We start from the raw sequence: 17,173 nt of genomic DNA, 5'->3' as shown, positions 1-17,173 counted from the left end.
CAGGGCGGGGTAATCCCATCACTTTCAGAGGCTAAGGCAGGCAGATCACAAGGTGGTTAGATCAAGACCATCCTGGCCACCATGGGGAAACATGTTCTCTACTATAATACAAAAAATTAGCCAGGTATGGTGACACGCCACTGAATGCCAGCTACCAAGGGGCTTAGGCAGGGGAATCACTTAAACCCGGAAAGTGGAGGTTGCAGTCAGCCGAGATCGTGCCACTGCACTCCAGCCTGAGAGATAGAGTGAGAAGTATATATTTCTAAAGATTCAGTTTGTTCATATTAATTACATTGACATTATTATGCAACATATCACTAGAATGTTTTTATCTTGCAAAGCTAATCTCACTACACAGAAACAACTACCAATTTCTCCCATTTCGCACTTTTCAAACAGTACATTGTTTTCGGTTTCAAAGAGCATAACTGTTTTTTGTTTTTTTTTTTTTTGAGACGGAGTCTCACTCTTTCGCCCAGTCTGGACTGCAGTGGCGCAATCTCAGCTCACTGCAAGCTCCGCCTCCCGGATTCACGCCATTCTCCTGCCTCAGCCTCCCGAGTGGCTGGGACTACAGACGCCCGCCACAGTGCCCAGCTAATTTTTTATATTTTTAGTAGTGACGGGTTTCACCGTGTTAGCCAGGATGGTCTCGGTCTCCTGACCTCGTGATCCTCCTGCCTCGGCTTCCCAAAGTGCTGGGATTACAGGCGTGAGCCACCGCACCCAGCCTGCTTTATATATCTTATACAATATCTGTCTGTTGTGGCTGGCTCATTTTATTTTGCATAATGTCATCAATATTTATCTTAGTGGTTGTTAGAATATGTGTGTATCATTTCTAAATATTTGTAAATTTATTAATTATTTGTATATTGTTTTATACTCTAATTCCATTTTGTATAGAAAGGAATCTATTAATTTTCAGCTTTAAAAAATGAGGTTAAGACTTTGTTTTTGCCTAACAGGTGGTCCATAAAGAAGAAAGTTGTAGATTATTGAGAAGGCTGTGTATCTGATGTTGTTGAGGAGTGTTGTATATACCTTCATTGGAAATAATTGTTTTTTTACTGCCTTCTAGTCCTCTGTTCCTCTATATATTCTGTCTTTTTATTATTATAACAGAAAATGGGTTACTGAAATAGTCTATTATAATTTTATTTCTCTTAGGTGTTATTCAGTTTTCTTAGTATTTGCTTTATATACTTGAAACCCTAATTTGAGAACACACACACATAAAACACACATTTATAAAAAATTTGTCACAGGTTCCCAGTAAATGAATCTACATATTGTTTAACGTGTTTTTGTTTTTTAAGTTTGACTAAAGTACATTTTATAAAATAGGGTTTTTGACTTAAGATGTAGCTTGTTATATTACTATTGTGACCTCTTCTGCTCTCATTTGGTTAATATTTGCATGAAATTTCTAATTCCATCTTGCCACTTTCAGTCTTTTTTTGTATTAGATCTCAACTGAGTCTGTAGAAAGGTAAGGTAAGTCTTGATTTCACAAAATTTTTAAAAACCTTTTATTGAAAGAATTTCTCTTGATTGGAAAGATAATTTATATATAATTTAAATAGTTTTTTGAAAGAGAAAAACTTACTAATGTTATTTTATTATTTGTTGTATTTGATTCTTGTATCTTTGTCTCTCACTTTCCTGTCTTTTGTTGTGGTTTTTTTTTTTTTTTTTTGTATTAATATACTTTCAGGTTTTTAAATTTTTCTGTTGGTATCTATACAGATATTTTTTAGTGATACCTTCGGAGATTATTTAAAACCTCTAAAAGATCCAACAATATATTTAAATGTGGTAAAATTAAGTTGCATACAAAAGTTCTTTATCATTACTCTGCCTACATTGTGCTCAAAAAATCTCTTATTTGTGAATTTTGAAATTTATTTATATGTGTGTTGTTATAAATATTTTTGTGTGTATCCTAATTTTTTGTTCAGCTTTTCATGTTACATCATTTTTTTCTTTTAAGAAATTTTTCAGTACTTTTGTACATAAGAAAATTCGTTCTGGAGAGAAACCATACAAGTGTGATAAATGTGGCAAAACCTTTATTTCATCCTCAAACCTTAGTAGACATAAAATAATTCATACTGGAGAGAAACCCTACAAATGTGAAGAATGTGGCAAAGCCTTCAACCGGTCCTCACACCTTAGTAGACATAAGATAATTCACACTGGAGAGAAACTCTATAAGTGTGAAGAACATGATAAAACCTTTACCTGGTCCTTAAGCCTTAGTAAACATAAGAAAACTCATACTGGAGAGAAACCCTACAAATGTGAAGAACGTGGCAAAGCTTTTAACTGGTCCTCAGACCTTAATAAATGTAAGAGAATTCATATTGGACAGAAAACCTACATAGTGAAGAATGTGGCAAAGCTTTTAGATGTTTTTCATACCTTAATAAGCATAAGATAATTCATACTGGAGAGAAACCCTATGAATGTGATGAATGTGGGAAAGCCTTTGACCACCTCTCCACTCTTACTAAATATGAGAATTTATATGGAACATAAACCTTACAAGTACAAAGAATGTGATAAAGCTTTTTAAGAAGGTTCTCAATGCGTATTAAAACAATGAATTTATAAGTAATTAACTTCTAACTATAGAGGATTCTACTATACTGTAATTCAAGATTAAGCTGTAAACACTTTAACATGAATATTTCTTGAATGCATGATTGGTTATGTAGATAGTTTCTTTTAGATTCATGTGAACAATGTAATAATTAGAGAAAACATTTGAAATGGGATAAAATGAGTCAAAATCACATCTTTTCAATGGCTTGGTGTAATTGCCATGTGTTTGGAAATGGCCAGATGACTAACAAGAAACAAAGACAAGATTTTGGCTTTGCTCAATGATTGTTTTTCACCTCTTCAAATCTGAAATCCTGGCTAAAGTATTCAAAAGGAGTATTTATAGGTGAATTCCTAGGGTTTCAAAGGCAATGAGGGAAGAATTTCGATAGGCAGGAAAATTCACACTATATATACACATTGCTCTTCTCTGATTTGCTTTAACACTGAAAAAGTGAAGATTGTAAATGTAGACTCAACTTAGAGTAAATTAACAAAAGATTTGTTTTTCAAAAAACCGAATGTATAAAATAATAGGTAACAGATGCCATTAGCTGCTAAAAAATAGTATGACTAAATTCAGTAAGTATCTAGCCATGCAAATAACAGTCTAATTAAATGAAGACCCTAATAGGTGCACATGGAAAGCATTGCTGTGCAGTGTTTTCTCAGCATTTTTTTCTGCCTTTTTACAGAGATATCAATTTCCCCTGAGTGACTCAAGGTGCCTACTGGGAACTGAGAATGCTGTGTTCAGAGTGATTACTGAAAACTTGATTAATACACTTCTTCCATGTTATAATAAAATGTTATAAATCTTACTCTGCCTCAGAAAAGCTTTCAGTAAAAAATTATCTATAGTTTACTCAATTTGGGTTCATGGAAAATTTCAATATTCCAGATAATTCAGATACTTAAATGTCAAGGAAATCCCATAAAACATATTTGAATAAGATACAGTCATCTTAGCTAAGAATTTTATATTACCAGTAAATTTAGAAAAAATAGAAAACCAGCACTTTAAGCCAAATAACTGTTTGACATGTGAGTAGCACCCAAACAAGTGCTCTGCACGATCATTGTAAAAGTCACAATAACACCACGTGCTTTCCTGGGACCTGCTGTCCTATTTTCCATTGACATAAAGTGAAGAAGGTATTGAAATGGCAAAGGAGGGTGATATAAATTGAATACTTTTATGAAATAAAATTTTAAATATGAAATAGTATTTGATGTTCTACAAGCATAGGTGAGACTATTAGTGTGAGGTTATATTTTTACCTATATTGACAAAATAACCATTAGCAATATTCTTATTTAGAATAATATTCCTTTTATGCTGTATATTTGTTAGCTTTTGATTAAATATTACGGGAGCTCAATAGAAATTAACAAAATTGAATCTATTTTACCACCATTATTGATGCACATGCTGATTTTTCTAAAAATCTATTCGCGTTTTGTACTTTTTTTCAGTTTATTGCTGAGAAGTGGTTTTCCTGCCAGAAAACTGCTATTCTCAGCTGTAACCATATTGACTAATAGTGAGTAGAAGTGAAGTGGGATAAAAGGCAAATGTGTCTTCTCTGTAACTTTTTTCATCCATTGGCTGAAAAACAGGAGGATGCAGAAGATGAAAGAAAATATAATCCCCGAAAGATCATGAAGAAACTCTCCTAACTAGACAAAAAACCCCATGGGGGATTTTTCTTTTTTTTTCATTATTGTACTCTCTGCTTCTATGAGTTTAAATTTTTTTTACACTTTACATAGAAATAAACCTAGGCTTACACAGAAAGAAACCTAGGCTTTTGGCCGGGTGTGGTGACTCATGCCTCTAATCCCAGCACTTTGAAAGGCTGAGGTGGGTGGATCACCTGAGGTCAGGAGCTGGAGATAAGCCTGACTAATGTGGAGAAACCAAAAATACCAAAAATACCAAAAATACAAAATTAGCCGGGCATGGTGGTGCATGCCTGTAATCCCAGCTACTTGGGAGGCTGAAGCATGAGAATCACTTAAACCCAGGAAGCTGGGGCAGGAGAATCACTTGAACCTGGGAGGCAGAGATTGCCGTGAGCTGAGATCACACCACTGCACTCCAGCTAGGGCAATAGAATGAGACTGTCTCAAACAAAACAAAACAAAACAAAACAAAACAAACAGATAAAAGAGGAAAAAAAATGGATTACTGACAATAGCTAAGGTATGGAATCAACCTAAGTGTCCATCAATAGGTGAATGGAGAAAAAAAATGTGGCATACGTACACAATGAAATCCTATTCTGCCCTTAAAAATAAGAAAGTCTTGTTGTTCGCAACAACATTCATGAACCTGAACGATGTTATGCTAAGCAAAGTAACACAGTACAGAAAAAACAAAAAACTTATTTATTTTTTTGAGATGGAGTTTCACTCTTGTCACGCTAGCTTTCAGTGCAGTGGTACTATCTCAGCTCACTGCATCCTACACCTCCCAAGTTCAAGCAATTCTCCTGCCTCAGCCTCCCCAGTACTTGAGATTATAGGCACGCACCACCTTGCCCAGCTATTTTTTATATTTTTAGTAGAGATTGGGTTTCACCACGTTGGCCAAGCTAGTCTCAAACTCCTGACCGCAAGTGATTCACCCACCTCGGCCTCTCAAAGTGATGGGATTACAGGCGTGAGCCACCACACCTGGCCAAAAGCCTAGGTTTCTTGTTAGAAGAGAGACTATGATAGTAAAAGCAAATATAATGATACATGTTACTCGGCTGCATTTCAAAGAGGTAATAGTGACACTGCACTGAAGGACCAAAGGTGGTTCTTATCAGGCCAGAGCTCCTTATGATAAACATTAGGCCCACTGGCATATCTGCAGGGTTCTAGCTGGATGGACAGAACCCGATGGGCTGTTGTGAGTAGACTCTGAATTTAAAACACCCTGGTGCCCAGTAATGAGAACATTTTCACATTTAGCACAACGTGATTTGGTGTGTGGCTTGGATTAGATAAATCTTCACTGAGTTAATGGCTGATTGGATTTACCTGGCCTGAATGGAAAATAAAAATCACCTCTGGCCTACTCTTCAGCTTTTTTTTTTTTTAAATACATATAGATATAAGATAGGTGTCTAAAACATATACACGGAAAATGGGTAACATAGGTATGTCAACGTAGTTTCCATTATTGCATATGTCCTGTAGAGAAGCCTCAGAATAAATAGGTCAGAGGTCATTATCCTTCCCAACTTCTGCAGCCCAGATGAGTTTAATGATCAGCTTAGATGGATATAAGTCAATTAGCTAAATTGGGAAAGCGAAGGCATCCAGGCAGGACCCAAATGGCAAATGTGAATCACATAGGCAAATGGTGAAAAAGGAAGCAGGGCCCTGAAATGCTAAGCTGAAACTAAGTCTTACATGGCTTTACCAAAAACTTACTTCCCAGGCCATGCACCTAAATGTGAAGCTTTGTTTAAACATAACATTGTCTGGCTGTGTTCCATTCTGAGATGGTATGGATCCATATAGGTGAGAGTAAGCTTATATCTGCATCCTCAGTGTAGGCTGGGAAATTTAAAATGTTTGTTGATTAATATCTTTTGTATACATAAATAGCTATATAGGCAAACTAATATAATTCTTTATGTATGTGTTTTTATTATTTTATTTTATTTTATTTTGAGACGGAGTCTCGCTCTGTTGCTCAGGCTGGAGTGCAGTGGCGAGATCTTAGCTCACTACAACCTCCACCTCCGGGGTTCACACCATTTTCCTGCCTCAGCCTCCCGAGTAGCTGGGACTACAGGCTCCCGCCACAACGCTGGGCTAATTTTTAGTATTTTTAGTAGCGACGGGGTTTCACTGTGTTAGTCAGGATGGTCTCTATCTCCTGACCTCGTGATCCACCCACCTCGGCCTCCCAAAGTGCTGGGATTACAGGCATGAGTCACTGTGCCCGGCCGATGTGTGTGTTCATCTATCTACCCATTTATATCTACATACAAATCTAGCTATCATTTTTTCCATATGCATACAGAATAAAGATATAGGACTTCAAAGGATAAATAGGTATTTTTGTACTCATAGAAATGTAAAGAAAAACTTCAATAAATGCAAAATCTTATTTGCCCTTTATATTTTATTCATAAGAGTACACAAATGGAGGTATCCTCTGACTTGCATCTTGCTGCATTTAATGTTTTCAAAGAAAGAATTGGTTTTTGTTGCTCATATTTGTTAGCAAAAATGCATTAAGGCCATGAGAGTCATATCACCAAGTCAAAAATGGCCTTTCTTATTCTGGTGAATGTGAAAACATAGATAAACTAGCTTCAACTTGAAGGCCTTAACACAAATTTGCAAATGAGAAATAATTCTTTTTAAAGCTCTTGATTTTAGAGCTCAATTTTAGAGCTCTTGATTTCAAACACACGACACAGAATTTTTTTCTTTCTTTCTTTTTTTTTTTTTTTTTTGAGACAGAGTTTCACTCTTGTTGCCCTGGCTGGAGTGCAACAGCGTTATCTTGGCTCACTGCAAACTCTGCCTCCTGGGTTCAAGTGATTCTCCTGCCTCAGCCTTCTGAGTAGCTGGGATTACAGGCACATGCCACCACACCCAGCTTATTTTGCTGTTTTAGTAGAGACGGTGTTTCTCCATGTTGGTCAGGCTGGTCTGGGATTCCTGACCTCAGGTGATTCGCCCACCTTGGCCTCCAAAAGCGCTAGGATTACAGGCATGAGCCACCGCACCTGGCAGAAATAGAATCTTAATGTTTTGTTTGCTCAAGTAGTGACATTTTGGGTAAGAAAATTAAACACCAGGTATCTGACTTGAAGATAAACTGCTATACTGAAAGCAAATTTCAAGGTGTTTTCAGATGCTTTTTTCTCTAGATTTAGATAAAGATATAAGATATGTAGATAAACATATACAGACAGGTGCAGTGGCTCATGTCTGTAATTCCAGCACTTTGGGAAGCCGAGGCAGGTCGATCACTTGAAGCCAGGAGTTCAAGACCAGCCACACTAACATGACAAAACCCTGTCTCTACTAAAAATACAAACATTAGCTGAGTATGGTGGTGTACATCTGCAATCCCTGCTACTAGGAAGGCTGAAGCATGTGAATTGCTTGAACCTAAGAGGTGGAGGTTGCAGTGAACCATGATCACACTGCTGCACTCTGGCCTGGGTGACAGAGTGAGGCTGTCTCAAAAAAAAAAAAAAAAAAAAAATCTATACAGAGACACAAGAGCGAGACAGATTCTCACTCTGTTGTCTAAGCTGGAGTGCAATGGTGAGATCTGAGCTCACTGCAACCTCCACCTCCTGGGTTCAAGCAATTCTTCTGCCTCAGCCTATCCAGTAGCTGGGATTACAGGCACTCACCATCATGCCCAGCTAATTTTTGTATTTTTGTAGAGATGGGGTTTCACCATGTTGGCCAAGCTGGTCTTGAACTCCTGACCTCAGGTGATCTGCCCACCTCGGCCTCCCAAAGTGCTAGGATTACAGGCATGAGCCACCACACCCAGCCTAAAGTAGACTCTTTATGGTAATGGGAAGAAAGTCTAGGTCTCTCTTTAGAAGATAGACTGTGATACTGAAAGCAAATATAATGGTACATGGTGTCTGGCCACATTTCTTTTCTTTTTTCTTTTTTTGAAATGCACTCTGTCTCCAGGCTCGTGTGCAGTGGTGCAATATTGGCTCACTGCAACCTCTGTGTGCCAGATTCAAGCAATTCTCTGCCTCAGCCTCTCGAGTAGCTGGGATTACAGGTGCCTACCACCACACCTGGCTAATTTTTGTATTTTTAGTAGAGATGGGGTTTCACTCTTGGAGAGGCTGGTCTTGAATGCCTGACCTTGTGATCCGCCTGCCTCGGCCTCCCAAACTGCTGGGATTATAGGCATGAGCCACCGCACATAGCCAAACTGGCCATTTAATCCTAACTAGAATGTGATTAGCTGAGATCCACTGAGCTTAGAATTGCCTCTTAAATTTAACGTGCAGAGAACTAATTTGGTATTTCAAGTCTCAGTCTAATTTGATTCTACAGGGTTGTTTTTGTTTTTGTTTTTGTTTTTAGATGAAGTCTTACTCTGTTACCCTGGAGTGCAGTGGCTCAATATCACTACAACTTCTGTCTCCCGGTTTCAAGTGATTCTCCTGCCTCAGCATCCCGAGTAACTGGGATTACAGGCATCCACTTCCACACCCGGATGGCTAATTTTTGTATTTTTAGTAGAGATGGGGTTTCACGATATTGGCCAGGCTGGTCTTGAACTCCTGACCTCAGGTAATTTGTCCACCTCGGCTTCCCAAAGTGCTGGGATTACAGGCATGAGCCACCATGCCCTGCCGATTCTGCAGGTTTGAAAGGGGTCCATGGATTGGCTTCATTCACAGCTAATGCTGACCCTACTTGCCCTAGATCACTTACAACAGCACTCAACTGGACAAAGCGCCACAGCACACAGTTCCTTAAACCCATACTCTTCTCACAACACAAATGCTTCTGGTTCAAAATAAAAACCACCAATCACTATCCTAAAACATGTCATTCTCTGCTGGTTCTTTAAACTTTACAGAGGCTGGAGAAGGCAGCTCATGTCTGAGTAAGTCTGCATTTGGAAAATAACATGCGCACATGCATGAATGCGATGTTTATGGAGCATGCGCTCTGTGCTCAGAAGCACACTACAGAGCACTGTGCTGGAAAGACAACATAATGTGAATTTATCCTCATAACACCCTGGCAGGTGGTTACGAACTGTCCCATAATTCCCTGGATTTATATGAAATGCCTAGCACAACGGTGGCTCATGCCTCTAATTCCAGCACTTTGGGAGGCCAAGGCAGGTGGATCACCTGGGGTCAGGACAGAGGGCAAATCGGGGGACCTGTGAAAGGCAACTGAGCAGGGATCCATGGGAAAGACCCTCCGAGGCGCAAGATTCTCCCATTACCTTTCAGTTTTGCTGATGCTTCTCCTGGGAAACATCTGCAGTAGGTTCTTCCTCTGTAGTTCTTCTTACCGTGCCTGCAAAACAAACTATCTTTAGCGTCTGCATGGGTTTCCACTTCCTGTCCCCACCTGAGGAATGGAAAGCAAGGGCACAGTCCTTGCTCATGTTTTGGAGTGAAAGGAGCATGAAGGTGATGTGAGCTTTGCCGAGGCTTCTCCTGGCCTCACGTCAGATCCAGCCCCTAACTCCAAGCAGCCCAACGTAGTTTCTTAATGTACAAATAAGATCTACTTTAATATAGTCTATTGCTATTAGACCTGCCATATGCAATTTCAAGATATTCCCCTACACCTGCCCACAATGATCCTCCAGGAATAAAATGAGCTCCTGAGTGAGAAACTCTGGTGTATACTGAACTTTTTGTGTATTTTTATTGAGTTTCTCTATCCATGCTTTGAGAGGGCTGTGGACATGGAATTCCAAATGATTCTGATGTTCAAGGGTGGTTTTTACCCTCCAGATGTCTCAACTTTGCCTTTGGTCTTCCTGTCAGTCCTGTTAAAGGGTTGTGAAGTCTGGAGTTGCTGGGGCTTCCTCAGTTCCAGATTCTACCATTCCTTCTTATGGGTTCCAAGGTCTGTGAATCAGGCCCAACTCCAGCATGTCACCATGTCTGGTTCTGGCCATGTGTCCTAAGACCGTATAGTTCTTGCACATTCTCTGTGGGTTGAGAAGGAGGGAGGTGTGTGAGTCAGCATGAATCACAGGCAGTTTTTTTTTTTTTTTTTTGAGACGGAGTCTCGCTCTGTCACCCAGGCTGGAGTGCGGTGGCGCGATCTCCACTCACTGCAAGCTCCGCCTCCCGGGTTCACGCCATTCTCCTGCCTCAGCCTCCCGTGTAGCTGGGACTACAGGCACCCGCCACCATGCCCGGCTAATTTTTGTATTTTTAGTAGAGACAGGGTTTCACCGTGTTAGTCAGGATGGTCTTGATCTCCTGACCTCGTGATCCGCCCATCTCGGCCTCCCAAAGTGCTGGGATTACAGGCGTGAGCCACCGCGCCCGGCCCACAGGCAGTTTTCAAAGGTTAATGTTGGAACATTTTTTTGGATTTGGGTATTAGTTTTTGTTTTTGTCTTGTTTTGCTTTTTTTGAGTCAGAGTTTCATTCTTGTTGCCCAGGCTGGAGTGCAATGGTGTGACCTCGGCTCACTGCAACCTCTGCCTCCTGGGTTCAAGCAATTCTCCTGCCTCAGCCTCCTGAGTAGCTGGGATTACAGGTGCCCACCACCATGACCAGTTAATTTTTTTGTATTTTTAGTAGAGATAAGTATGGCCAACATGGTGAAACCCCATGTCTACTAAAACTACAAAACAAAATTAGTTGGGCCTGGTGGCCTGCACCTGTAACCCCAACTACTCGGGAGAGAGGTTGAGGCAAGAGAATCATTTGAACCTGGGAGTCAAAGGTTGCAGTGAGCCAAGATTGTGCCACTGCACTCCAGCCTCGGCTACAAGAGCAAGACTCTGTCTCAAAAAAAAAAAAAAAAAATTAGTAAAAAATAAATAAATAAAAATACTATACAAGGCTCAGGCACAGTGGCTCATACCTGTAATTATACATCTTTAGGAAGCCAAAAGCAGCCACATCACTTGAGAACAGTTAGAGATCAGCCTGAGCAACATAATGAGACTCTATGTATAAAAATACAGAAATGTTAAAATGTGTCCATTATTGTTGAAGCATAAAATGATGCTGGACAGTGTCATAAAAACATATGTAAATATAAAGCTCTCCAACTAGAATTCTTTATATCAAAATGATGGCACAGGCTGGGTGTGGTGGCCCATGCCTGCAATCCCAGGACTTTGGGAAGCTAAGGTGGACATATCACTTGAGGTCAAGAAGTTCCAGACCAGCCTGGCCAACATGGTGAAACCCCGTCTCTACTAAAAGTTTTAAAAAAATTTAGCTGGGCATGTGGTGGGCACTTACGATCCCAGCTATTCAGGAGACTGAGGAAAATTGCTTGAACCCGGGATGCAGAGTTTGTAGTTACCTGAGATAAGGCCCCTACACTCCAGACTAGGCAACGGAGACTCCATCTCAAAATAATAATAAATAATAATTATTACTATAATAATTATTATTTTAATATCAACAAACTGGAAAATATAGAGGCATAGTTTTGTATTCATTTGAAGTTGTGAGATTAAAATATATGTTTTAACTTTAAGATGTATGTAATCTCCAGTTTTCAAGATGATTACAAAGATGTACAGAAAGTATGCAAGGGGCCGGGTGCGGGGGCTCAAGCCTGTAATCCCAGCACTTTGGGAGGCTGAGACAGGTGGATCACAAGGTCAGGAGATTGAGACCATCCTGGCTAACACGGTGAAACCCGTCTCCACTAAAAAATACAAAAAACTAGCCGGGCGAGGTGGCGGGTGCCTGTAGTCCCAGCAACTCGGGAGGCTGAGGCAGGAGAATGGCATAAACCCAGGAGGCAGAGCTTGCAGTGAGCTGAGATCCGGCCACTGCACTCCAGCCCGGTTGACAGAGCAAGACTCCGTCTCAAAAAAAAAAAAAAAAGAAAGAAAGTATGCAAGGGAAAATAAAATACAATCAAAGCATGGCAGTACAAAATGAAACAAAAATTAAGAAAGTCAAACAGGAAATGAGAAAAATATAACTACTAGAAACACACAAAACAATAACCATATAACTGGTAATAACAACTTCATTCCTTTAAGCAATTATTTTAAATATGAATTAATTAAACTACTTAATAAAATGAAATGTAATCTTAGGACTTTGCAAGGCCAAGGTAGGCTGATCACTTGATCCCAAGAGTTCAAGACTAGACTGGGCAACATGACAAAACTCTGTCTCCAGAAAAAAAATACAAAAAAGCTAGTTGGGTGTGATGGCACATACTTTTAACCCAGACATCTGATAGGGTGAAATGGGAGGACCATCTGAGTTTGGGAGGTTCAGGCAGCAGTGAGCCGTGCAAATCAGCCTTGTTGACAGAGTAAGACCCTATCTCAAAAACAAATGAGGCTGGGCACGGTGGCTCACGCTTGTAATCCCAGCACTTTGGAAGGCTAGGCGGGCAGATCATGAGGTCAGGAGTTTGAGACCAGCTGGCCCAACATGCTGAAACCCTGTCTCTACTAAAAATGCAAAAAATTAGCTGGGCATAGTGGCATGCACCTGTAGTCCCAGCTACTCAGGAGACTGACGTAGGAGAATCGCTTGAACCCAGGAGGCAGAGGTTACAATGAGCCAAGATTATATCACTGCACTCCAGCTTGGGTGACAGAGCAAGACTCCATCTCAAAAATAAATAAATAAATAAATAAATAAATAAATAAATAAATAAATAAAATTTTAAAAAATAAAAAAAAATTGAAATAGAAAATAGAGAGTAAAGTCTGGGCGTGGTGGCTCACGCCTGTAATCCCAGCACTATGGGAGGCTGAGGCGGGCAGATCACGAGGTCAGGAGATCCAGACCATCCTGGCTAACATGGTGAAACTCCGTCTCTACTAAAAATAAAAAAAATTAGCCAGACATGGTGGTGGGCACCCATAATCCCAGCTACTGGGGAGGCTGAGGCAGGAGAATAGCATGAACCCAGGAGGCGGAGGTTGCAGTGAGCTGAGATTGCACCACTGCACTCCAGCCTGGGTGACAGAGCAAGACTCCATCTCAAAAATAAATAAATAAATAAAAATAAAAATAAAAAAAGAAAACAGAGAGTAAAAATGTATAGGGAGACTGACATCAGTAAGATGAAAAGATTAAAAGTCCCCTGTTTTTATATTCCCTTAGAGCAAAAAATTGCCAGCCATCCCTGACAAAAATGCCTTTATGACAGAACCAGGCATTATGGCTCACACCTGTAATGACAGCTACATGGTACATTAAAGTTGGAGAACTGCTTCAGGCCAAAAGTTTGAGACCAGCCTAGGTTATGTACCAGACTCTATCTCCAAAATAAGTGCCTAGCTCTAAGAGAGATTTGAGATCCAGGGAGGGAGTTGTGAAATGCTATTAAAGCTTAACATTGAGAAGTGTTCTACTCAGAAGGCAGACCTTCATACAGGTGAAAAACTACAGGACCCCTGTTCTTGGCTACAGACAGGATAGGGTTCACCCAACTTGGTCCCACTGAGAATTCTGAACTTACTCTCTAATCATCCCAAACTCCTCCCAGCCACAGTCTGGGAGAGGTCTAGCCATTCCAGAGACTTGGAGGAAGGCACTCATTTACAGCCATGTAGGCAGGCCTGCAGACCTTGGCTTTTACTGTGGTCCCTGAAGCAGTTCAATGACTCAGTTTCAGTTACCTGAACCACAGTTTATGGTCAGTTCTGCCTGTAGAGAATCCCAAACAGTTACCTGAGGAAATACTTTCTGGTATTCAGTGAAAGACATACTCATCCACACCCTGATATAAGGCCCACCATATGCAGACCCGACTGCAAAAACATGCCCCAGTTTGTGTTCTGTGGAGCAAAGTCCTGAAGAATTTGCAGTCTGTTCAAAAATAAAATGGGAATTACAACTACCCAAGTCCCTGTACCAAGCCAACTAAAGGTGGGCCCTAGTGCATACCCAGCCTTGCGACCAAGCTACAACCCCTCTTCACTACAAATTCAGAGAAGATCTAGTCACACTAAGGGCCCAATAAAAGAAGATCTTTACCTTGTAAAATCAGTATATGAAAACTTGAAGAGGTGTTTGCTCCATCAAATTCAGACACCAATACAAAGCTATATTGTGCCTACTGTCAATTCTTCTATTTTAATTTAGCAGCTGGAAGTATGTGGCAGAAGAACTAGTCAAAGAAATAAAAAAAAATCCATTGAAATTAAAGAAAAATAATTCAAATGCTGCTGTCTGTAGATCATACAATCTTATATTTAAAAAAACCATAAACAGTACATTAAAACCTGTCTAAACTAATAAATACACTCAGTAAATTAGCAAAATAGAAAATTAACATACAAGTGTATGTATGGTTTCATACACTTAAACTATCTAATAAAATAGAGGAAGAAAATAATCTTTTCTTTCTTTTTTTTTTTTCTGAGACTGAGTCTCACTCTCTCACCAGGCTGGAATGCAATGGTACTATCTCGGCTCACTGCCCCAGTGACAACGAAATAAATGGTTAATTAGGAAGAAACGGGCTTGGGGAAAACAATACTGGGAAGATATCTCAATCCTGGCATACTTTACCATTATTAGTTTTCCTTTTTTTTTTGACACGGAGTCTAGCTCTGACCCCAGACTAGAGTGCAGTGGTACAATCTAGGCCCACTGCAACCTCTGTCTCCCGGGTTCAAGTGATTCCTCTGCCTCAGCCTCCCAAGTAGCTGGGACTACAGGCACATGCCACCATGCTCAGCTATTTTTTTGTATTTTTAGTAGAGGCGGGGTTTCACCATGTTAGCCAGTATGGTCTCGATCTCCTGACCTCGTGATCTGCCTGCCTCAGCCTCCCAAAGTGCTGGGATTATGGCTCACACCTGTAATGACAGCTACATGGTACATTAAAGTTGGAGAACTGTTTCAGGCCAAAATTTTGAGACCAGCCTGGGTTATGTACCAGACTCTATCTCCAAAATAGGTGCCTAGCTCTAAGAGAGATTTGAGATCCAGGGAGGGAGTTGTGGATCTCCCTCCCTGGATCACAGTGGCATGAGCCACTGTGCCCGGCAAAAATCATATTTTCTAAAGCATTACATCATAAATTTCTGAGGAAAAAATTAACCAAGGAGGGAAAAAATCTTTACAATAAAGAAAAAATTAAAAAATTAGAGAAGATCTAAGTAAATTTTAAAGTATTTTGTCTATGGATTGAAATGATAAATATTATTAAAGTACCATATTATCCAAAGTAATCTATAGATTCAATAAACTTCCTATCAAAATTGCAGTTTTTTTCACAGCAATGGAAATACAATTCTAAAATTTACATGAAACTAAAATAAATTTGAATTGTCAAAGCAATCATGAGGAAAAAGAACAGAGCAGGAGGATATCATACTTATAATTTCAAACTATATTTCAAGACTATATATTAATAAAAACAGAATGTACTGTGCAGAAAAACGAACTCAAAAAATGCAACAGAAACTACTACTCTCACACATTTCAGACTTGACACAAAAAGAGAACTTAAAAAAATAGTGTTAGTTTCTCAAAATCATGCAGATATTTGTGTCTCCTGAAAACATTGTAGAAGCAGCCAAATTGTGCAGTCTCTTACATGCTATGAAGAGGACTTTGGCTCTCACTCTGAATCTGAAAGAAGCTCACTGAAAGAAACGTAGAATCCTTATTTAAAAGCATAAGACAGAAGATGCCCCTTTGTGAGAACCAAATTAAACAAACAAAAAACCCCAGCTCCCCACGAACAATTTCCTTCGGAACACAGCTTTCCAAATCACTTTGGGAAGGACTGACTTTCTCTTTGACTTTGGGACCTCTTATCTGTGTCGTCTGTTGTATTCATTTTCTTCTTCTTCTTCTTCTTCTTCTTTTTTTTTCGATGGAGTCTTGCTCTGTCGCCCATAATGCAGCACAGTGGCATAATCTCGGCTCACTGCAACCTCCGCCTTCTGGGTTCAAGCGATTCTCCTGCATCAGCCTCCTGTGTAGCTGGGATTATAGGCGCATGACACTACGCTTGGCTAATTACTGTATTTTTAGTAGAGACGTGGTTTCATCGTGTTGGTTAGACTGGTTTCAAACTACTGACCTTGTAATCCATCCACCTAGGAGTCCCAAACTGCTGGGATTACGAGCGCGAGCCACCGCACCCAGCCTGTTGTATTCATTTTCACTCCACCTATCTGGGGGTTTGGCAATCATCTCATGTCCCTTCATAGTGAAAGGTTTTTTTCTTTGACAACAATACCTGTTTAATAAAAATTAATACCATGAATCTTGCTCATATTCTCCAATTACAAGCTAGTAATGTGCTAAGCAGAGAGAATGTGATAAAATATTCTAGTAAATTAATACCAAAATACTAATTCATAATAGAAAGTTCTAAATATTTAGAAAATACTTTCACTTGGCCCGGCACGGTGGCTCACACCTGTAATCCCAGCAATTTGGGAGGCCCAGGCAGGCGGATCACAAGATCAGGAGATTCAGACCATCCTGGCTAATATGGCGAAACCCCGTCTCTACTAAAAGTACAAAAAATTAGCCAGGTGTAGTGGTGGGCACCTGTAGTCCCAGCTACTCGGAAGGCTGAGGCAGGAGAATGGCATGAATGCGTGAGGCAGAGCTTGCAGTGAGCGGAGATCGCGCCATTACACTCCAGCCTGGGCTACAGAGCGAGACTCCGCCTCAAAAAAAAAAAAAAAAAAAAAAGAAAACTTTCACTTTTTAGGTTTCTTAATTTTACTACCTGGTACTACTGAATCAATAACTGGTGATGGCAATTAGATTTTCAGGTGGGGGAAGCAATATTTTATGCCAGTAAATTTTTGGAATTACCACCAATTTAGAGTGAAGAATACACTCAGCTGAGGAATGTTTACAGTTTGGATTAAGATGAAACATCTTGAAGAAAT

General features: G+C 39.9%; 1 pseudogene; it reads right to left on the bottom strand.

Moving 5' to 3' along the window:
* The window catches only part of LOC115900733, a 64,195-nt pseudogene that overhangs the window by 32,044 nt on the left and 14,978 nt on the right, over window positions 1-17,173 (bottom strand).

Source organism: Rhinopithecus roxellana, chromosome 12, assembly GCF_007565055.1.
Source record: "Rhinopithecus roxellana isolate Shanxi Qingling chromosome 12, ASM756505v1, whole genome shotgun sequence".
Taxonomy (NCBI): domain Eukaryota; kingdom Metazoa; phylum Chordata; class Mammalia; order Primates; family Cercopithecidae; genus Rhinopithecus; species Rhinopithecus roxellana.
Note: the sequence above shows the minus strand (reverse complement) of the source record. Positions and strands in the feature narration are given on the sequence as shown.